The 23,120-nt window shown below is 43.3% G+C and overlaps 1 long non-coding RNA gene across 1 annotated transcript; it reads right to left on the bottom strand.

The window, feature by feature from the left end:
* Window positions 1-53: 53 nt before the first annotated feature.
* On the bottom strand, window positions 54-23,067 carry LOC109447043 (uncharacterized). The gene is made up of 4 exons (XR_002137312.2): window positions 22,804-23,067; window positions 5,765-6,024; window positions 3,669-3,963; window positions 54-660 (listed from the first exon to the last, which is right to left on the bottom strand). It is a non-coding gene; the product is annotated as an uncharacterized LOC109447043 (long non-coding RNA).
* Window positions 23,068-23,120: the final 53 nt, after the last annotated feature.

Genomic DNA, 23,120 nt, shown 5'->3' with positions numbered 1-23,120 from the left:
AATTAAACAGTTTCTTCAATCATGAATATAGGCAACAAATCACAGTAAAATGACCAGTATTTGTGACGGTCACAATAGAAATCACTGGTATTTTCAGGTCACAGTACGGTTGTAGATACTTGAAATATAGTTTCACACTTATCAATATGTCACATTATAGTAGGTACTTTGCCCACCAGTAAATATCATTATTTTCATGTTAATAAAGAAACATTTTTTACACCACATATTTTAGAAAAATTAATTTCCTTTGAAATCCTGTGGTTTTCATTTTCTGCATTTAAAACATTAAACATTCTGAGAAGAGATCCATAGGTCTTCCCAGACTATCAAGTAGATCCATGACACAAAAGAGTTCAAGAACCTTGGTCTACTTCAAGGTCACTTTCAGGTCACGTCTAGGGTCATGAAGCTACTCAGACAGCAGAACTAGTGTCCACACCCAAATCTTCCTGCAAGCAGCACCACAGAGGGGGCCTCCTCGTTCTGAGGGCTCCTCCACAAAGACGCACCTCTGTGCATCTGCTCAGACATCTGGAGGAGAACTGGCAGAAAGTTTCCAAAGAATTCCGTCAAGTGTCTCAAGCACTGATCACATGCAGAACCTTCTCGTCAGGGTGGGAGGGCATTGTTCTTCCAAGTGTGACCTGAAAACTGTTACTGGCCAAAGATGAGAAAAGTACAGAAATTGAGAGTAAAGGTTTGGAAACCTTTATAGCAATTTGAATCTAACAATAAAATAACTAAAACTTATATTTTCTATGTCTTTGTTTTTTTAAATTTCATTTTATTTTACATAATCATCAGTCTGCAACGGACTGGAAATTTATAAAAACAATAACCGAACCAAAAAAATGTTGGTCTTTCCTCCACATAGAGTTTGAGAATTATCATCATGAGGGAATGCAGTGGACAGAGAGTAGGGAAGGAGACATGGATACAGGTGGACCAGTGCTCTGAAAAAAACATGAATAAAATGCTGGATTCAGAACCACACCAGACTAGCAGAACTGGGGAAGGCAGAAGGAAGAGGAAGCATTTGAGCTGTGTTTTGACCAATGTTTCTAGGTGGAGATGATGCCTTTCAGGGTGTTTCAGACAATGGGCTCAGCAAGATGCTAAGGCAAAAGTGCGGAGTACAGATGTATTATAGAAGGTGGTCATCCAGCACCATGGGGCAAATGCCTGTGCATGTCTGCGGTATGTGGGAACAGGGTATAGTGCAAAGCCACCTGGAAGGGCGAGCGTAAGTAAATCATGAGGACTTTGGAAACATGGTAAGGTTTGGGGCTTTTTCAGTAGGCCATAAAGAACTGTGGACCTGGAGCCAGCCTGGTGGCTCAGGCTGTTGGAGCTCTGTGCTCCTAACTCTGAAGGCTACGGGTTCGATTCCCACATGGGCCAGTGGGCTCTCAACCACAAGGTTGCTGGTTCAATTCCTCGAGTCCTACAAGGGATGGTGGGCTCCACTCCCTGAAGCTAAGATTGAACACGGCACTTTGAGCTGAGCTGCCTCCCAGATGGCTCAGTTGGTTGGAGCGTGGCCTCTCAACTACAAAGTTGCCAGTTCGATTCCTCGACTCCCGCAAGGGATGGTGGGCTGCGCGCCCAGCAACTAAGATTGAAAGGACAACTTGACTTGGAAAAAGTCCTGGAAGTACTACACACGGTTCCCCAATAAAGTCCTGTTCCCCCTTCCCCAATAAAATCTTTAAAAACAAAAACAAAAAACTGTGGACCTATTTTGAGCAGGGGATGAAATGATTACATGAGTTTTAAATGACAAGATTTTTTGAGCCCAAGTAAATTTTTTAAATTCTCAGGCACTGCCTCTTTCAGAGAAGATAATTTCCCTCTTCCATCAGAATGTGTACACATACAAAGATTGATTTCCATGCCTGGATGAACACGTGCAAGCATGTGCATGAAGGAGGACTGCTCTGGAAAACTAATGTGCCTCTCCTCTCCTCTCCTCTCCTCTCCTCTCCTCTCCTCTCCTCTCCTCTCCTCTCCTCTCCTCTCCTCTCCTCTCCTCTGCCCTTGCCCCTCGCCCCCCCTTTCTTCCACGCCCCCTTCTCTCCTCCCCTCCCCTTCTCCCCTTCTCTTCTACTCCCCTCCCCTCTCCTCCTCTCCCCTCTTTTTCCTTCTCCTTTTCTCTCTTATTCTCTATCACTTAGCACTTTCCAATAGTTCTTTCTGTGATGATGAGAATGGCCTACATCTGCACTGGTAGCCACCAGCCACATGTGGTCACCGAGCCCTTGAAATATAGCTACTGTGGCTGAGAAACTGAATTCTAAGTTGTATTTATTTTTAATTAATTTAAATTTAAATAGCCACACGTGGCAATTGGCTACCACATCGGATAGTGCAGTGACTTTTACTACAATGAAAACACAGAAGGAAAAGATAGCAGCCAAGAAGTCTTCAGACAGGCTGTCATGGCATAAAGTGGGAAATGAGTCCTTCTGCTTTTAATACAAATATGTACGTTTTAATCTATTTGTGTTCAGAGGGCTTCTTGAAAAGAGTCCTGGGAGCCAGGAGCTTGGGGTTCTCACCTGATTCTCATGTGTCATCATACACAGGTCACTGCCAGGGGAAGGACAAAAACTAATGTCCATCGAGCATTAGTACAGGCCCAGGCATGGCAGGTTAAGCATTTTTACAGATTCCCACATTTGAATGTCACAGCAAACCTGTGAAATAGCATTTTTATTCCACTATTACAGAGGGAAAGGAGGCTTAGAGAGGTAAGCAATTTGTCCCCCAGTACGTGAGGTGTGGAGAAGGTATTTAGATATTTAGAGCCCATTCTAAGGCCAAAGCTCTTTCCACTGTACCTCTGTGCTTCCCTAAACTCTTCTCATCACCCACAAGATAGGACTAGTGGTCCTCATGCTGTCTACTCTTGAAACGAATGTTAAAAGGACCGTGAAATGTTGACAGGGCCAAGTTGCTGAGTGTGCTCAAGGGAGGGAGATGATATTTTCTGAGAATACCAACAGAGATGCTTCTGAGATGGTTCTGCACTCTCACTGATACTGAAAATACTTAAAATTTTCCATTTAGAAATGCCTGAGGCCAGGCCTGTTTCAATCATGTAAAAACCAATATCAGTTTGGAAAGGTTACCACAGCCTTTCCAATTCCAGTCAACATTAAAAATGTAAATGTTGGCTTTTTAAATATAGTCTTTGGCCACCAGTGTTCAGGACATGAGGCAAACCACAGCAGGCAGCAGCTTCCACCAAGGGCCCAGAGGGGAGGAAGCGGAGGTTGTCCGGAAAGTCCACCTCATACCAGGTTGATGGAACCACTTCCAGCCCCAGGAATGTCTGGGTCCTCAGAGGTTGTTCAGCTTCAGTCACCAAATCAGACATCCCTTCATTGAGGGCAGGGACGCTGTTGGTTTTCTTTGTTCTTGCCTTCGTGCCTAGCCCAGTGCCTGCTTCATGGTAAGACCTCAAGGATATGTTTGAATAGATAAATTCATTCATTCTTCAAATTTCTTTTTGATAACCTACCAAGTCCTGGCACTGTGCTAGGCTGAGAAATTGATATAGAAACAGGCCATTTGGGAACGACAACCCAAGTAATTTACTAAGAAGGATGATAAGATGTGCAAATAAATGATAACAACATAAAATAGTACCAGGTTAACCTTACCGTAGTATTTAATTCTGGAGTCTGTTAACAAAAGGTGTTTGAAAATGTGCCAGATGAAGAGTGCTGGTATGTCTGGACATAGGAATTCTGGATGATCTCAGAGTAACTGGGAGGTGAGGTCAGCAATGGGAGCTGCTTGGAGGAGGTGCCAAAAACCATTCCTGGGGTGGGCTCAGGTCCTTGGTGGTCTCCTCCATGCAGATGGCAGGCTCTGTGATGGCTGAACTGTGTCTTCTTTAACTCTGCACCCCAGTAGCTCACATGGGGCCTGACACATATTAGGAAACAACATATGCTAAATAAATGAAAGAATAAATGTTAGGAACCCATAAGGTATTGCAACAAGTATTTATCGAGAGTTCTGTATGTAACACTTTATCTACATCTTCTTAATTAATTATAACAGTCAGCATGCAGCCAGGAGACAGAAACCACATCAGTTACTTGAGAGAATGGAATGTGAAGGATTTTTAACTAGGTATTAGGTTGTTAACTAGGTAACTGAAAGGGTAAAATGAGAACTATAAGGTGAAACAGAGACAGCAGCTGCAGAAAATAACTATGACCTTAGGGGTAAGGGCCCACATGGGAAAACGTTATTAAAACGTAGAATTATTAAAATTTAGAGGTTTAGTGGAGGGACCCTGTGAACTGAAACTCAGACTGCTGGGCTGGTGCTGATGTTTCTGATTGGATGTAATGGAGCTAATTCTGTATGGAAAAACTGCAAACTGTCTTCAGCTATTGCTATAGGGAGCTCTTGAGGCTGCCAGGGTGAAAAGGCGTTGGAGCGATCCTCATAGGTATCCAACAAACTCCTCTTCATTCTTCAAGGCCCAATTCAGATGTCACCTCCCCTAGGAAGCCTTCCTGATCTCTTCCTTCCGACAGGAAACAAGTCTTATCTTCCCCCTTTAGCTCTGTGGCTCCTTCTAGCACCCCCATTGGCAGAACTTAAGATGGAGCCAGCTGGCAGAACACAAATGTGATTTGCAGAGGCCTAGCCCATCACACAAAGCAGAGTACAGAAGGGTTTTAGAGCTGAGATACTATGGCATCATGGTATAGGAATCTTCTCATCAATGCTGTGTTGTAGGTACTGCTCATACTCCCATTATACAGATGAGGAAACCGAGGGTCTAGAGAAGTCAAGGTGACTTGCCTAATAAGTTGGTGTGGCAGTACCCTGATTTGAAGCCAGGTCCATCTGCTCTTAATGGCAGAACTATGCCAAGTTTACTTCATATTATTATATTAAGAAGGTGTCACGGTATAGAACAGATTTGAAGTCCCAGTGTTCAGTTGGCAGCTGGGGATGAGGTGGGGAGTGGAGAGGGGGATTCAGGAATTACTTCTAAGAGCAAGGAAGCAGGTGTGCGGCAGTCCTGACAAATGCCTCCCAATGTGCCATTTTAATTTCTAACCTTACTATCCTTTAAGAAAGTTGAGACCTTTATTTTTATCAAAAATTAGCCACCCAACAAATTTCTCTCCATCCTTCAAGACCCAGCTCAGATGTCACCTCCCCCAAGAAGCCTTCCTAACCTCTACAGAGCCAGTCATGCCACCACGGTGCTCCCATAGAGCTTGGTGCAGACACCTGGGTGGAGTTTATGTATCTAAATTGTGGGCTCCTTGAGGGCAGGCCTGGGTCTGTATAGACTCTGCCTGATATTCAATGTCTAGTGATAATTATAAAGGCTTTTTTCTTCCAGAAGTGTGCTTCTGTGGGAATACTGGCAACTTCAGGACCATATTTTTTGACTTATTCTCTACCTTCCAGAAGGTCTCAATCCAGTAGTGAAGACATGTTGAAAATACACCAAAACACCAACCCCCCCAGGTTTAGCCCTTCACCTTTCACCTCTTCCAACCCATTCTTCTCACTTCAGTCAGATGCAAACATAACCACCTGAAGGGCCTGCTGAAACCTTCCATGGTTTCCCACTGTTCTTAAGATAAAGACTAACTCGTTGCCATGGTTGCCGAGGTCCTCTGACATCTGTCCCCTGCCTCCAGCCTCAAGTCTCACCACTCTCCAGGCCCTTCTACCTCCATCCTCTAGCTACTGAACCTCTTCGATTTCCCTTACTCACCAAGCTCTTTGCATCTTGGTCTTTGCAGGTGGGTTTCCTGGACCCAGGACCCTCTTCTCTTGCTCCCTTTGCCCAAGTCACTCTGACTTATCTTTTAGGTCTCAGCTGCTGAGTCACTTCCTCCAGGAGGTGATTGGCGGGGTAACTTGATGCTCCCAGAGCAGCCTGCTCCTGGTCATGCCTTTTATCCACGGAATCATAATGGCCTGCATTTGCTCGGGAGGAGGAGCTCCCTGGCACACGGCACAGTTTGCATCTGACTGTAAACAGATTTGAATTAATTAATTAAAAACTTAAAAACAACAAAAAGCTAGGAGATTTTGGAAGTCATGGGCTGCCTAACGCGTGGTGGCATAACCCTTTCCCAGTGTCAAAGGCCTTGTGAAAAGAGGACCTCTGGAATGGGGGACAGTGCTCTGGGTCTGGAGTCAGGGGATCAGGGTTGGAGCCTCGGTGATTTGGGGGGCAGCTCGCTTGTCGCTGTGTTGGTTTTTATTCATCTCTGTGATAGGCATTGTAGGGGAGGAAAACAAACTTTTCCTTTACTCTCCTAGGTTTTGCAGCTGAAGTCCAGGAAATTAAACTGACAAAAGACAGATTAATAAAAGCAAAACCAGCTTACGATTGCATGCAGCACGCATGCCCATGCGGGAGAAACTCAGTGATGAGTAACTCTTGGGGTGGTTAGCACTTGGACTTACATAGCATCTTAATGAAGAACGAAAAATTTATAAAGCAGTGATAAGACAAAGAAACAGATTTAAGCTTTTAGGGACTGAAAACTGTGAGTAGGTAAATACATGGGGAAACTAATGGAAGATAAAAGCTATTTTAATAAGGGATGTTATGTAGATTCCTCCTGGTGCCATTGCTGGACTGGTAAAGAGTTATCTCCTGCAATTAGGGGTCTAAGAGTTGTCCTCCTGGGTCCTCCTCTTCCTGCTACAGGAGAGGGAGATACCTTCACAAATGGAAATTTAGGCAAAATCTGCTTTTCACAAATTCACAAATCTGCTTTTAGGCAAATAGGGAGTGGACACAGAGATCTTTTTTTTTTTTTTTTTTTTTTTGGTGTCTGCTTTTTTTTTTTATTTCTCAGTTGTCTTTAGCTCAAAATAATCCTGATGCCAAAGTGGCATATTTTTGGGTAGCATATTCTGATCCCCTACAGTCTAGAAATGCTTGTCCTTCCCAACACACAGGGTTGTGATGAGATGGTGATGTGGAAACTCTGTGCAAACTGTAAAGTGCAAATGTCAAGCATAACCATTTCCATGATTATCATTTCTAGGAGACAATCCAGGCCATAGCCGTGCAAGATTTATTCACAGCAGCCCAAACCCAGACTTTAAGCCTTCCTTCTCCTTCTCCCCCAGGGTCAAGCTGAGGCTTCTTATAGAGAAGACACATCAAAGACCCAACTGAGGGTTTTTATAGTTCAATATTGTAGAAGCTTCTTCTTAAGAGATAAAGAATGTGGAGGAAACACGGGGAAGCTAACCTCAGCTTCCTGCTCCCCAGCCCCTAGCCCCCATGCTTGACTTCTTTAAGGGGAAGCTTGCAGGCTGCTCATGACGTGTGTTTGTGTCATTCGTGATCCCCCTGCCCACTGTTTCTCCTAGACACATCTAATTAAAAGGACCCAGTGCAGCCCAGTGCCCCAGACCCCCCACCGCCAGAGCAATAAATCAAAGGACAGGGCTCATTAAACATTATCCAGCCACGAGAATGGGATATTCCAAAGAATTAAAATCCCCCTGAAACTGACTCCTTAACAAGGCAAAAGACATCCATGGAATAAACATTAAGGCACCTACTACATGTGTTGCATCACTTAAACCTTACATCAACTGTTCTCATTTCTATGGACAAGTAAATTGGGGCTCAGAAAGATTTTAGATGGAAGGATGGCTGGATGGATGGATGGACGGATGGATGAGTGCATGAACGAATAGGTAGACAGGAGCGTGGTGGGCGGGTGGATGATAGATGGATGAAGAAGCTTGTTGCCAGAGTCAAGAGAGAGTGCTTGCATCTCCCCGGAAAGGCAGAGCTGTCACACATGCTTCATATTGAAGCTCCTCCCAGGAAAGGGCTGTGCCTGTCAGTTGGTCAGTGCACGACAAGGCCATGCTTTGGCAAAGCTGTCCCTGGACCTAACATTCTAGAGAGGATCTTTCAGTTTTTAGTTGTACCTTTGGAGTCAGAAGCCTCTGAATCTTGGCTCCCCCATTTATTTACCATGTGACCACAGACAAGGCCCTGAACAGCTCTGTGCTCAGCTTCCTCATTTGTAGAATGGAGAGCTGCCTAACTTCATAGGGCTATGAGGCTGAAATGATGCCGCTCAGATATAAATATATTTGTTAAATGTTTATAACAAATATTTGTGTTAAATATGAGTTCGTTTTCTCCTCTCAGTCCCCTAGCAATGCAAAAACCATTGCTGAGAAGAACTAAGGGTTGTGGGAATCTCCCCTGAAGGGGGAAAAGTCCAGATGTGTCTGAGTTGCCCTGGAGCAGGCCTGGCTGTACTCCTCCAGGGTTGAGAAAAGACTAGTTTCTGCCCAGGTAGCCAATGGGGAAATGAGTTTTCCTCTGTCATGCGAAAAGTCTCTTTTCTTTTGACTGATAGAGGAACAGGTAGGTAGACAGAAGGGTGTGGGGGTGGGGGTGGGGGGGTGGAAGGGACAGAGCAAGGAAAGTGTTAAAGACTCTAAACAGCCAGTAGGCAGATTTTCTTTTCCTAACTCACCCTTAAAAAATAATGCCGAAAAAAATCTATTCTTTAGATTGCTTCAGAATGGGAGAGTGTGTGTGTTTGTATGTACATGCAAACCATTTGTGTGCATAGGTGTGTGAAAAGGAGTGGGTATGAGTGTGTGCTTGTGTTTGTGTGTAGAAAGTCTAAAAAGGGGGATGTGGATTGTGGAAGGGTGTGAGGAGGGGAACGGGGATAGGATGTATATGGGAAGGGGAGCGGGTGGGGAAGAGAGTGTGGGGAGTCGTGTTGTGGGGTGTGGGTGTATGTAGTCACACTGAAAGGATAGGCCTCAGTAAATGCATAAAATCACATATGTCTAAGCACTATTAATAAGCTCTTCTTCACTGGAAATTTATAAATAAGTTTATTTTCCATTCATTCACTCATTCATTTTTCATCATCAACACTGACCTACAGTGAAAAAACAAAACTTAAAATATCTGAAGAACTTACAGTCTTATTGGATAAGGTAAGACACAGATGAGTTTAAACAACAATAATGAACTAGTTTGTCACATGTCAGACACTGTTCTGAGCACTTTCTCTGTGTGTTGTATGATTAATTGCTCATTAGAACTTAACCTTATGTGATAAGTTCTATAGTGACTCCCATTTAACAGGTGAGGAAACTGAGCCTTGGGATAACTGATCCAAAGTCACCCAGCTTGTGAGAGAGCTGGGATTCCAATGCATGCAGCCTGGCTCCTGAAAATGGTGCTCTTAAGTATCACATCAAGTGTCTACCATCTGTTCCCAGCTGACCTACAAGGGTCAGGCTTATGTCCCTTATAAAGGACTGGCTGCCAGGGACCCATTGCACTAGGTCCACTGCTGTGCCCAATCTCTTCCCTCATCCCTCTCCCGACATCTACCCTGTTTCTACTTCTCATGTTACCCCAAGGGTAGCAGAGGGGTACAGAGAGACCAGTGCAAACTTAAGGGCTCATCTTCCTCCTGCTTCCCTCCTGCTGATCCTGGGAGGCTATGCCCACGACAGCCACCTGTGGAGGGATCTGACTTTCTTCCTCGGGGTCATAGTAACATCTCCATCCAGAGTTCTTACCAGGGACCAGAACAGGCTCAGGTGCTTTAGGTATAGTACCTCTTTCCATTTATTCCCCACAACAGTTCCTTAAGGCAGGGATTATTAGCCCTCACGTATAGGCCGCAGACACACCAAATAGCCAGTTCAAACGGTGGTGCTGAGAAGACAGGCTGTCTGACCTCATGTCGCTATGCTGAGGTCTTTCCCTCTTCTTACAGGATTCCAAGTAGAGTAAATAGTTGGTCCCGACTCTGTCCACTGTTAGGTCGGGGAGATTAGGTGGGTGCTGCTCCATTCTAAGCCACCTCCACCACTGAGCATCAGACTTGAGCGCACACCAAGGGGTAGGCAGGGGAGATGCCTGAGAAACCAAGGAGTATCCCTGGAAATAAATCACCCCCGGTAACCAAATGGAGGCGCATGCAGAGTAAGACCTGCTGCCTCTCCTCAGCTTTGCCCCAACCTGACAACCCTCCCCCCACCACACACACACACACACACACACACACACACACACACACGCTCTTGTGCCTGAGTGTTAGGCAAAGTGTCCTGCGCCTTGTACAAACTGAAAAAGCAGATTCATTCGAGCCTCCCTAAGCCATCGGAGGCCAGAGCATGGAGATCCCCTTTGATAGTAGGTAATGTAAACAGAGACGAACTCTCCCCCTATGGTTGTTCTTTAAATCACTTGGGTGTGTTGACTTGATCAGCATAGGCAACACTGGGGTCGAGGGATACAGTGACAGCTGCAAAAATGCAAGTGCCAGAGGTGGCAGGGCCAGCGGTGTGTATGGCAGGGGCAGAAGAGGACAGCATGCAGAGGTCATTTGGCAGCAGACCAGACTCCCTGCTAACACAGGAGTCACTATTTGGGAGCTCCCAGGGATAGACAGACATTTTAGTTTGGAGAGACGTTTAAAGGAGCACTGGGTTATGTGATGATAGTGAACGTTGGAGTGAGAATATGTTTACTGTAAGTTGTCATTCCTAGCAGTTAAGACTTATTTATAAACGCTGCAAAATGCTGTGTTCCTGCATCAAGGCCAGTGGAGGTTTTAGAAGTACAGCACAAATATTAGCTATTGTCCTTTCTGAAAGAAACAATTCAATGAATAGCCATAGTTGAAAGGGGGAAGGGACATTCCTCAGCCATGTTTTGTCCCATGCCCAGCTGTCCAGTACAACAGGGAAAGTCATCTGAGCCAACAGGCCAGCCAGCAACCTATGACCTATGGCCCAGCACAAAAAGGGAGCCAGGCCAATCAGATTCCCGCCTCAGGAATTTGAACCAAGAAATGCTGCGACAAGCAGACAGTTAGCAGCAGAGCTGGAGGCCACAGGAACGCATTGGAAGGTTCTTTACAGTGGAGTCAAAGCTTCAAGGGCCATTTGAGGAGAGGCCCAGAGTAAGCAGAGAATTGGTTAGTAGGTGTGCAGGGAGAAGGAAGATTCTGGAAATGAAGCAGTGACAGACATGGAAACCACGTGGTCCATAACTCACAGAAGCACCCAGGGCACCTTCCGTCCTTTCTTCAGCCCCAGCTCGGCCTCACTCCCTCTCTCCTAAGGAGATGAGAATGGAGGGCTCTCTGTTCCTCAAAACCAGAAAACCAGAGTGCCTGACAGAAAGGAGGTGACCTCCATTCAGGATGGAGGTTCTGGGTTGCAGGAGACCCAATCTTTAGCCCGTGGTGGCTTTGTAGGTTACAACAAGGACATTGAAGTTCTGTGCGAGCAAGGCGGAGAGTCTGGACACGATGATCAGCTGCTTCCCGACCCACATCTGAGACAACGCAAGAAGAATTTGACTTTGCAGATTTTCACACGTCTAAATGGTGTGAAGACAAGCAAAACTGTGACATGGTTACTTACCCAGGCTCAGGAGGTACACCGCCTTGAATCTCAGCTTCTCTTTCTAACTGTGGGAACTTGAGGGGAAAGATGGACTCTCCTAAGTCTCAGTTTCCATATCTCTAAAATGGGGACAGAACCTCCTCCCTCAGGTTTCTGGGGATGTTACTGGGGGGTGGGGTAGGCAGGGGAGATGCCTGGAAAGCAAGATGCCCGGTCTTGGGTAAACCCTCTTCTTTAACTGCTGTAACTAGGCATATAAACTCTAAGAGGTGGAATTAGAAGTTGAGGATTCTTTTTCCCTGTAGAATTTTCTACCTGCAATGACCAGCATAGCTTGTCCAGTGACCAGAGCACACCCTTTCTCTTTGTCACTCTCAGGGACTCTGTGGGGAAGAGGTTTTCAGAGTCACTCCGGCCACAGATGGCCCTTACTTAGCCAAGCTTATTAATAGGAGCGTGTCTGTTTCGATCTGAAAATAACTCTAGAAAGTCATTTAAAATGAACTTCCAGGTGGGTGGTAAGATTGCTTTTTATTGTCTTCCTCTCAGGAGAGTTCAACAACTCTCATATTTTCCTGTTTCATTTATAGCAAAACAGTCATAACAGGAAGATCCATTGCTTCGTGTAATTTCCTGAGTCAAGGACGCCCAAGATGTCTAAGGGGTCTCACAGTCAAGTGCCACACCACCCACCACCCACCTCCCCTTCACAGTGTCCTTGAGAGACAGTCACCTTCCAGGCATAGGGGCCTCCTGGCTCCACCAGGAGAGGCACATCTTGGGGAGGGACACTGGACTTGAGGAGCAAGTATCTTGACCTAGAATAAGGTTGCTACTGCCTGCCTAGCTTCGCCTTTTGCCTCTGTTCTGAATACTCTAAGAGTGTCCTGCCCACAATAAGGGCCTTGTAATAAAAAGTCCCTTCCCCAATTCAAATCCCATACACATACCTACCCCCACCATTTCTCTTCCTCCTTCCATGTCTCGCTCCACTTCTATACCCTGTTTAGCCATTACATCCCACTCCCCAGAAACCTCCATCCATTGTAAACATTCCCTCTTTCCTCCAAGAAATTCACAGAAGGCTCTCATTACCTTTTGTCTTCACAGGAATTTTCACTTCCTCTGTAGCTCTTCAGGAGAAATTTGCTTGCCCTCTTGGATCCATATTCTACACATCTGAAGTAGAAATGACCGGTATCCAACAGCTTTCCTTGTTAACACTGAAAACTGTCCAATGCTCATTCACTGAATCATTCATAGCCTGACTCTCAGTCTTCCTCCCCAGCTCAAGTCCTATGTCACCCTAAGAGATTTCAATACACTGGTACATAACTGATTGGACTGTTACTTCCTGGATCTCCTTAACTTCAAGAGACTTCACCTTCACTTTACTTCAGCCACCACTCCCAGACCGCACCCTGGATCTTATCATGACCCAGGACTGGGTCATCTAGATTCCGGTAACTTTCTTTATGGTTACATTCTCCCATCCTTTGAGCCATCTCATGACCTCATACCCATGACACCTGCATGTTCACCTCCAAAAGACCCCAACCCTTTTGTCTTTCCATTTCCTTCAGCCTGTCAGTGCTCTTGGCTGAAGGTCCAGACCCTATAGGTAATCAATTGAACGACACTCACACCATGACTGCTGTTTTCCTCAAACTGCTATCCTGCTATCCTGCTATGCCTTCTTCTTCCAACAAATTCCAGTTATTTTCTTCCAGTCACAGTGAAGATCATTCAAGTCCAGTTCTTGAACCTGTGCCCTGCACCTCCCCTGCTGACTCCTCTATTGTAAACTCTCTTCTCTGTTTCAGCTCTCCCACTCTTCTGATATTTTCCTCTTGTCCTATAAATTTGTCCATTCTACTCCATCTGACCAGAGTCCTCCTAAACCCCCTTCTATCACCCTCTAATTTGATCTCCCCCCACTATATTCTACTCATGTGTCACCTCCTTCCTTACCTCCTAGATGTTCCCAAACCCACTGTTTTCTGGCCTCTGTCCTGACTGCTCCATGGAGACTGCTTTCCCTAAAGTTATTGTTGTAGGTACTATAACCGTGTAATAAATTACAAATTCCCCCAAAACTTACTGGCATAAAATAACCATTTTATTATGCTTGTGCATTCCGAAGTCAGACTGTGCCAGGAAATCAGATTGGTCATATAGTACAGCTTGTCCCTTTTCCATAATGTCTGCTGAATGGAGACCTACCTATACATGGTCTCTCTATGTGGTTTGGCTTCCGTACAGCAATGGTGGCTTCAGGGTAGTCTGGCTTCCTACATGACATGCTCTAGTTTTCCAGGAAACAAGGTAGAAGAGGCATCGCCTTTTGCAACTCAGAAATCTTTATGATTTTACAGCCTCAGAAGTCCCATAGACCTCTTCCACCATAATTCACTTGTCAAAGTGGTCACAAGCCCACCCCAAATCAAGGGGAGGTAGTATAGACCCATTTCTGAATAGGACAATGGTGAGGTCACATTGTAGAAGAGTATGTGTGATGGGAAATGTTGTTACAGTCTTCTTTGAAAAATACAATCTGCCACAGTCTTCAACGATTTCCTAATTATTGAATTCAATGGATGTTTTCCAGTTAATATCTTGATTTCTGCTGTATTTGTTATTGTTGATCATTCCTGCTTTGTGAAACTGTCTACATCCACGCATCTGGGATACCACACTCTTCCAATTCTAGACAGACCCCTGTCCATTTCCCACCCTTCATGTCCTTCTCTTAATGAGAATATCCCCTAGGGGGTCTATTCTGAGTCCACAGTTTATTCTCTCTCTGGCTTCTCTCCATGACTTCGATTACCATCTATATGTTACTAACTCCCAAATGTATCTCAGCACAGACCTCTCCCTAAGCATCAGACTGTATACCCATTACTCTGGTGGATGTGTTCAAAGACACCTCAGTTTTGGTGAGTCCAAGGTTGAACCTACCATCCTCCTCTCTAAACCATCTCCTCCTGTTATTCTTTCTCTCTCCTGGTGATGCCCAGTTTCCAAACTTTGACTCTTTCTTTCCCTTCACCTCTCACCTCTAATTATTTACTAGGTCATGCTCCTTTTACATCTCAAATATTTCTACAAATTTTGTTATCATTTTACAAACAAAAAGATAGAGAATAAGAGAGGTTGTTCTTTCCCAAGGTTAAACAGCTATCATCTGTTTATTCTTTCATATGTTAATCAAACACTTATTGAGAGCAACTAAGTTCTAGGAACTGGAATGAAAAAGTTTGTAAGACATAGTTCCTGGTCCCTTTCGTGAGAGAGATAGGCAAGTAAGCAGTAATTACTACAAGGGGTGATAAATGCTGTGATTGTGAGAGCATTGGGTATGACAAGGGCAATGAATCCAACCTGGGGTGGGAAGGGTGAAGGTGGGGGCTGTATTGCTGTGTAACAGATTACTCTAAACTTGAGCTGTTTAAAACAACAAACATGCATTAGCTCACAGTTTCTGCAGGTCAGAAATCTGGGTACAACTTAGTTGTTGCCTCTGGTTCAAGGTCTCACAAGGCTGCAATCAAGAGGACAACAACTTGACTTGGAAAAAATCCTGGAAGTACACACTGTTCCCCAATAAAATTCTATTCCTCTTCCCCAATAAAATCTTTAAAATAAATTTAAAAATAAAATAAAAAAGATATCATCTGGGACTGTAGTCATCTCAGTGCTTGACTTGGGGAGGATTTACCCTGAAGCACTCTTCCTTGGCTATTGGCAGATCGCAGGTCCTAACTCACTATTGTCCAGACATGGCAGTTTCACACCACATGGGCCTCTCTATAGGGCTACTCACACAAGGCCCTTTTCTTTCCTCAGAGCAAGGATTCTGAGAGAAAAAGAGTCAGAGTAAGGGAAGAAGACAGGAAGCCCAATATGGAAGCCAGAGTCTTTGTGTGACTTAACTCCTAAGCGACATCCCATCCCTTTTGCCATATTCTATTTGTTAGAAGTGAATCGCTAGGTCCAACCCACACTGAAGCGGAGGGGATTGCACAGGGCATGATTATCCAAAGGAGGGGGTCTCAGACAGAGGCTGTCACAGGAGTCAGGTGATACCTGAACTAGACTCAGAAGGAGTTAGCTATGTGAAGAGCAATGTAAGACTGTGGCAGAGAATTATATATGTGAAATAAACTGAATGAGAAAGAGAGAGCCTGAAGCTGGAGTAATTGCATGTTCAGGAAGGCTGGACTTTAGCTGCCATCTGTGTAGAGATTAGAATGCAAGTTGATATTGTTGAGATCTGTTTGGCCACTAATTCTGTCATCCAATGAATCACCTGTGCCTCCCAAATTAATGTCAGATTCCTTGCTTAATATGCCATTGTCCACTCTATTACTTAATCAAATTTTAAATAGTTAATCAACTATTTAAATAGTTCACGTATACAACTATTTGAATAGTTCACGTATACAACAAAGCTTCATTATATAAAAAGATAAAGAAATTAAATTTACATAAAATTTATATAAAATTTTTATATAAAAATGTATATAAAATTTATATAAAAATTTATATAAAAAGATAAAGAAATTAAATTTACAATCTCCTTTCTTTTTATATAACCTCAAAACTCTCAGAATGATTTTCCAGTAGAGCACATTTATAAATCATTACAAATGTGAAAAGCACAAGTAGAATTTCCAGTTATCAGTTGGTAGAGATGATCTGACATTTTGGAATGTATTTAATTTTTTAGTAAATTTTTATTAGGTTGGTGCAAAAGTAATTGCGGTTTAAAATATTAAAAACAATTGCAAAAACCACAATTACTTTTGCACCAACCTAATACATAGAAAAGCACACAATAAAAGCACAATTCAAAAATTTTCACAAAGTAACCCAGTCTTGTAAATATTACCTAGATTTAAAAAATAGAACACTGTCAGCCCCCAAATCTCCCTTGTACAAACTTTTAATTGCTCTTTTCTTTCCCAAGATACCCACTAACCTGATTTCCATCATAAAATAGTTTTCCCTCTGTTTGAAATTTATTAAATGAAATTATATAGTCTGTACTCTTTGTACTTCATACTCATCATTTATTTTTGTGAAATTCATACATGTTGTTTCATGTAGCAATAGTTGGTTCATTTTCATTGTTGTATAGTATTCCATTGTATGATTTAACCATAGTTTATTTATCCATTCTACACTGGACATAAATTTAAATTGTTTACAGTTTGGAGAAATTGTGAATAGTACTGCTATAACAATTCATGATTATGGTGTACATGTGTGCACATTTTTATTGGGTCTATGCTTAGGAGTGGAATTGCTAGGTCATGAACATTTATATATATCTATATATAGATATATTGATATATAGATATATATTCAGCTTTAGTAGATACTGACAGTTTTCCAAGATGGTTGTACCAGTTTACACTCCAGGAGCAATGTTTATGACTTCCATTTGCTCTACATCCTTGTCAACACTTTGTATTATTAACATTTTTACTATAAGTTATTCTGAAGAGTGTGTAGTGATACCTTTTTGAGGTTAAATTGCATTTCTTTAATAACTAATAATGTTAAGCACTTTTTCATATGACTGACACTTTAAATTTCTATTTTTATAAAGTGTTCAGTTAAACTTTTGCTCATTTCTCTATTGGGTTGTTTTTTTCTTATTGCATTCTTTATATATTGTATTAATTTCCTAACGACGTCATAACAAAACACCACAAATTGGGTAGCTTAGAAATGTACTGTCTCACAGTTTGGGAGGCTAGAAGTATGAGATGATGATATCATTAGAACTGATTCCTTCTGAGGGTTATGGGAGAAAATCTGTTCCATGCTTCTCTCCTAGTTGCAAGTGGTTTGCTGGCAATCATTGGTATTTCTTGGCTTGTAGATCTCTGCCTTTATCTTCACATGGCATTCTCCCTGTGTACGTGTCTCTTTATCCAAACTTCCCCTTTTATAAGGATACCTGTCATATTGGATTGGGGCCCACCTTACTCCAGAATGACCTCACCTTAACGAATTACATCTGCAATAACCTTATTTCCAGATAGGGTCACATTCCAAGGTACCAGGTGTTAGGACATCAACATATGAAATTTTTGGTGGGGACACAATTCAGCCAATAACATAGATGTTCTGAAAACATCTCCCAGTCTGTGGTTTGCTGTTCCACTCTCTTAATGTTGTTGTGGTAGATTAAAGGTGACCATAAATTCTTTTTCACTCTCCCCATTGCGAATTGGTGTTTATTACTCTCTCCCCTTGAATCTAGGCTTTCCCCATGACTGCTTAACCAGTAAAACATGTTGAAAGCAATGTTGTACCAGTAAAACATGTTGAAAGCAATCTTGTACTCGTTCTGGGCCTTGTCTTTCCTCTAACTAACCAGCTATGTGAAAAAGCCATCTTGGATGTTCCAGCCCAAAAGAGCTTTAGATGACTCAACCCCAACCAGTGTGATGTGGAGCAACAGATCTGCCCATCTGAGCCCAGCCAACCCACAGAGCTGTAAGAGGGAGTAAAAGGGTTGTTGTTTATATCAATAAGTGTTGATGAACAGAAGTTCTTAATTTTAATCTCTTCCAAATGTTTTTCTTTAGGGTTAGTGCTTTTGATATCTTGTTTAAGAAATCTTCCTTTTAGGACATGAATATTCTCCTATGTTATATTCTAGAAGCTTATTAATTTTCTTTCACATTTAAATCTACATTATCTAACTGATTTTTGTGTATGAAATAATGTAATAGGGGCATATTCTTTTTGAATTTAATAATAATAACTCTTTTGAATTTAGACTTGTGTGTAGTATAAAACACCAAGATAGCAGTGATTTAACACTACAAGTAAGTAAAAGAAAACTTAAAACCTCCATAATTCTTTTACCTGTCTGCTATCCCATCATTCTCAAACAGCTCTCAAGACAACGGAGATTTCGTTATTTATTCATTCATAAACATTTCTTGAGAGCCAGGCTACATTTTTATGTGCCAGTTTCTGAACTAGGTGCTGAAATACATCAAATGAGACAGGCCTCTCTTCATGTAATCACAATCTTGTGGGAGAAGTGGGCAATAACACATCATTTAAATTGTGCTGAATGTTATGAAAGAAAACCAGAGATGTTATGGGAGCAGACACCAGGAACTCATAACTTAGTCTGAGGGTTACGAGTGCATCAGAAAGATTCCTTGCAGAAGTGATGTTTAAGCTGAGACTCATGGGATAAGTATTAATTATCCAGACAAAGAACTGGAGGGAGAAAAATTTCAAGCAGAAGAATATGCAGTATGTAGAGAGAACTCTAGGCAGGGAGGTATCCAGTGTGTTAAAGGAACTCAGAGGAGTCTTGTGTGGCTAGAGGAGAGAGGATAAGGGGACACAAGATGAGACGGGAAAAGTAGGAAGGGGCTAGACTTGTAAGCCTTCGTAAAGGAATCCAGACTTTGTCGCAAGAGCAACGTGATGCCTTTGAGGAGTTTTAAGCAGGGGAGTGGCATGATCAGATTTGTCTTTTTTGAAGATCACTAAGGTAGAACCTGAGCAGTGTGTGACATAGGCTTCAAAATGCCATTGTGGTCCCAAGGATGGAGAAATCCCATTGTCTGAGGCATCAAGAAGGCTTTCACGGAGGAGGTAAAATTGCACAGCAGAATCACTCAGACACAGGAAGACTCTGTGTGTGTGTGTGTGTGTGTGTGTGTGTGTGTGTGTTGGGAGGCATAGAAGAAAGAGTCCAGATGTAGGCAGCAGCCTGCACTCAGTTACAAAGCTAGATAAGTTTGGAGTGGGATATGTTTGGAGAATGGTGAACGGTCCAGTCTGGCTAGAGGATTATGGGAGATAAACCTGGAAGGATAGGTGATGGATATGAAGGGCTCAGAAGGCACATATGGATACATACATGTACAGCTGATCTTCATAATGTGTTTGCAAATTCACTTACTTGCTAACACTTATTTGTAACCCCAAAATCAATAGTCACAGTACTTTTTCAGTCACTCTCAGACATGCAGAGAGCAGTGAAAATTTTGAGTCTCCTGATATGCACATTCCCATCTGACACTGAACACGGTATCCCTCTGCCTTCTTGTTTCAGCTCTCGGGCTGTAAAGAAGTGTCTTGTTTGTGATCTATTTAGTGGTACTGTTTTGCATTTTGGGGTGCTTTTTGTAGGTGATTTCATCGTTTAAAATAGCCCCAAAATACAATGCTGAAGTGCTACCTAGTATTCCTAAGCACAAGAAGGCTGTGATGTGCCTTATGGAGAACATACATGTGATAGATAACATTTACTCAGGAGTGAGTTATAGTGCTGTTGGGTGTTAGTGCAACGTTAATGAATCAACAATATACCGGGGGTGCCCAAAAAATGTATACACATGACTTGTATTCATCTTTTGTTATTGGTATATATTATTACAATTTTAACACAGTTCTTTCTTAAAATGTGTACACATTTTTGGCACCCTATGTATATTAAAAATATAACGTGTATGCATATATATATATGCATATATATATATAGTCTTTAAACAGTAACATAAAACAAGGTTATGTATTGATCAGTTGATGAAAAAGTGCCCAGAGGCTTATAGGAACCTAACTTTGCATTTCCCCCAGGAGCTATGGTTCGATATTAGCTATTTCAGTGTTTGCGACCAATTTATAAACTACTGTGAATAATAAGAATTGACTGTATCTATGCACACATTTCTTCCCTACCCCACCCCGAGAGCTGGCTGTTAAGTATCATTGACTGAGGAAGACCCTGCAGGAGCTCACCACACTGTGGGGGTGTCAGCTAACCACACTGTTTACAACTGGGAGGTCCTTTTTTTTTTTTTAATGGTAAATTTATCTTTTTTTTTTTTTTTTTAGATTTTATTGGGGAAGGGGAACAGGACTTTATTGGGGAACAGTGTGTACTTCCAGGACTTTTTTTTCCAAGTCAAGTTGTTGTCCTTTCAATCTTAGTTGTGGAGGGTGCAGCTCAGCTCCAGGTCCAGTTGCCCGTTGCTAGTTGCCTGGGGCGCAGCCCACCATCCCTTGCGGGAGTGGAACCGGCAACCTTGTGGTTGAGAGGACACGCTCCAACCAACTGAGCCATCCGGGAGCTCAGTGGCAGCTCAGCTCAAGGTGCCATGTTCAATCTTTTAGTTGCAGGGGGTGCTGCCCACCATCCCTTGTGGGACTTGAGGAATTGAGCTGGCAACCTTGCGTTTGAGAGCCACTGGCCCATGTGGGAATTGAACCGGCAGCCTTAGGAGTTAGGAGCATGGAGCTCCAACCACCTGAACCACCAGGCAGGCCTGGGTGGTCCTTTCTTGAAGCAGGTTCTGAGTGACACATCTTCACGTTTGCTGCAATTTTCAGGCCCTCAGTTAGAGAGGGTTTAGTCTTTGGAGTAACCAAAACCCAAGTTTGAATCCCACCTCCTCCATTTACTAGTTCTCAGTCCTTAGGCAAATGACACTGTACTGCATTATCCTTAGTAGGAGAATAGCCAGTTCACAGTTTCATTGTGAGTCCTGATGAGATCATGTATGCGAAATGCTCAGCTCAGTGCCTGGCACATATATGGTAGATAGTGAATACTTGTTGATCCTCCAGCAAAGGGTGGGGGAAGGACACACTCCATTCTCTGCCTGGGGCTCCATCCTCTGATGACGGAGCTTCAGGCTACAGCAGTGTTGTGCCCAGTCATTCTAAATCAGCTTTACAGACTCTGTCTGAAAGGCTCTGGCTGGTCCTACAGTGGACATGCCCAAACCTGAGATTCTAGAAGACCTGTTGCTTGCAATATTCCCACGACTGCACAAATGGTCTACTTTCCAGTCTAATTCTTGCTGCTTTCTTATTATGACAGGAAAAAAAGGCAATGCTCTAGCTGGTGTTTCTGTGTCTTTGGCTTATGCTCTAGCTGGTGTTTCTGTGTCTTTGGCTTATGGGGTTTTGTGTGTGTGTGTGTGTGTGTGTGTGTGTGCGTTTGGCAGGGGGTTAGGGGGCTAGGAGTGGATGTGTTTGCTTAGTCCGTTCTGCCTGTTTCGTGATTCCCTACTCTGGGATTCAGAAGCCTGGGCTGTCCCAGTTCCTGCCTTGCTTCCTCTGACTCAGATTTACCCTCAAGACACAACTTCACCGCTGAGTCATCAGGCCGAGCTTTCGAGGACAGCAGTTTGGCACTCCCTCGCCATCTTCCCAGGAAAGGTGCTATGTCTCCACACCCCAGTGCCACTCCATGCCTAACTTGGCTCACAACACCCAGAAAGCAAGAATCAAATTCTTAATGAGATCAGAGGATACAGAGGGAAACGCTCCATCTAGGACCAGGAGTCAGAATACCTGGGTTTTGGTTCCAGCTTTGATTAGCTTGTACGACCTTGGACTAGTTATAGAACTCTCCTGAACTGGGGTTTCCTCTTCCAAAAAATGGAAATAGTCATCCATGCTAACAGGGGTGTTGGGAGGCCCAAATGAAATAGCGTAAAGTACCCCAATCTCCAGGGTACAAGACCCTGCTCCATGGACTGGATCTTGTTTATAGATTCATTTCATTTGGGTTGATCAACGTTGACCTAGATAGCAAGTATTTAGCATTTTTTAAGTGAGTAACCAACAAGCTGGGAAATTTCACTTAAATATCTGGATTTACATGGCCTATTAAAAAATGGGATGACCTGGCCATATTAATACCTTACCCTGAATGGCAAAAATCTGCTAGATCTGAGTAGTAGCGGCGCCTTCACTTGGGCAGAGCCTGAAGCTGCCCTCAAGTTCATAACAGTCCCTACCACCCCCCATTGTGTCCCAATACTGATGCCAAGCCTCCGTTTCCATTTATTATTGCTCTGGGGCTATTGATTTGCTTCTGAAGGAGCCCTAGTGAGAGGAAGGAAAATCATTGTAACAGCCATGTTTCCATCAAAATGGCAAAATGAAAGCCCCAGAATTATCTCGCCCCAAATTATCTCCCCCTCTAGGGTATTAATGTCAAAAAAATGAAACCCCTTTGGTTGATTTACCCCGTACCCATGGGCCTTTTGAAAGATGTGTATGGTGGGTCACAGCTAGGAGCTGGAGTCCCACAGGCTCCGCTACATTCTACTGTGTCCTCATTTGTAAAATGGGGTAGTCCCAGCTCTTCCCTCCAAGGTTTATTGTGCACGGCCCTCCAGCACTTTGGTCATTCAAGGTTATGATTGCAATGCAAATCTTTTGAACGGATGAAAAGCCTTGCGGGAGGTGGGAGTGTGAAGTGAAAGATTTAGGATTCCTGAGTAGGGCTAACGCCAGAACGGGAAAGACAAAAAAGAAAATGAAAAACACATAATCTAGGAGAGAGAAAAGTTCGTGTGCATCCACACCCACCTTCACGCTTCCACCTCCTCGATGAGAAAATCCCGCTGGCGAAGTACATCACCCCACTGCGCTCGGTTTCTGTTACGGAGACCGGTTCTAGTCCTGGTTCCGACAATCATTATCTTGTATGATGGAGTCGCCCCATCACAAGATGAGGATAGAAATGCCCCACTAACTGTTGAGGGCAAAGATGAGCTGAGATGAATGTATGTGAAAGCACTTTGGAATCTGAAAGGAGCTATACACAGATTAGGAGTTTTGGGGTCTCTTTTCAAAAAGTTTCTCTTCCAAACTCTGTCCGAGAGCTTTTTGAGTTTATCAACGCT

Source organism: Rhinolophus sinicus, linkage group LG06 (assembly GCF_036562045.2).
Source record: "Rhinolophus sinicus isolate RSC01 linkage group LG06, ASM3656204v1, whole genome shotgun sequence".
Lineage (NCBI taxonomy): Eukaryota > Metazoa > Chordata > Mammalia > Chiroptera > Rhinolophidae > Rhinolophus > Rhinolophus sinicus.
This window is presented reverse-complemented; position numbering and strand designations above follow the sequence as displayed.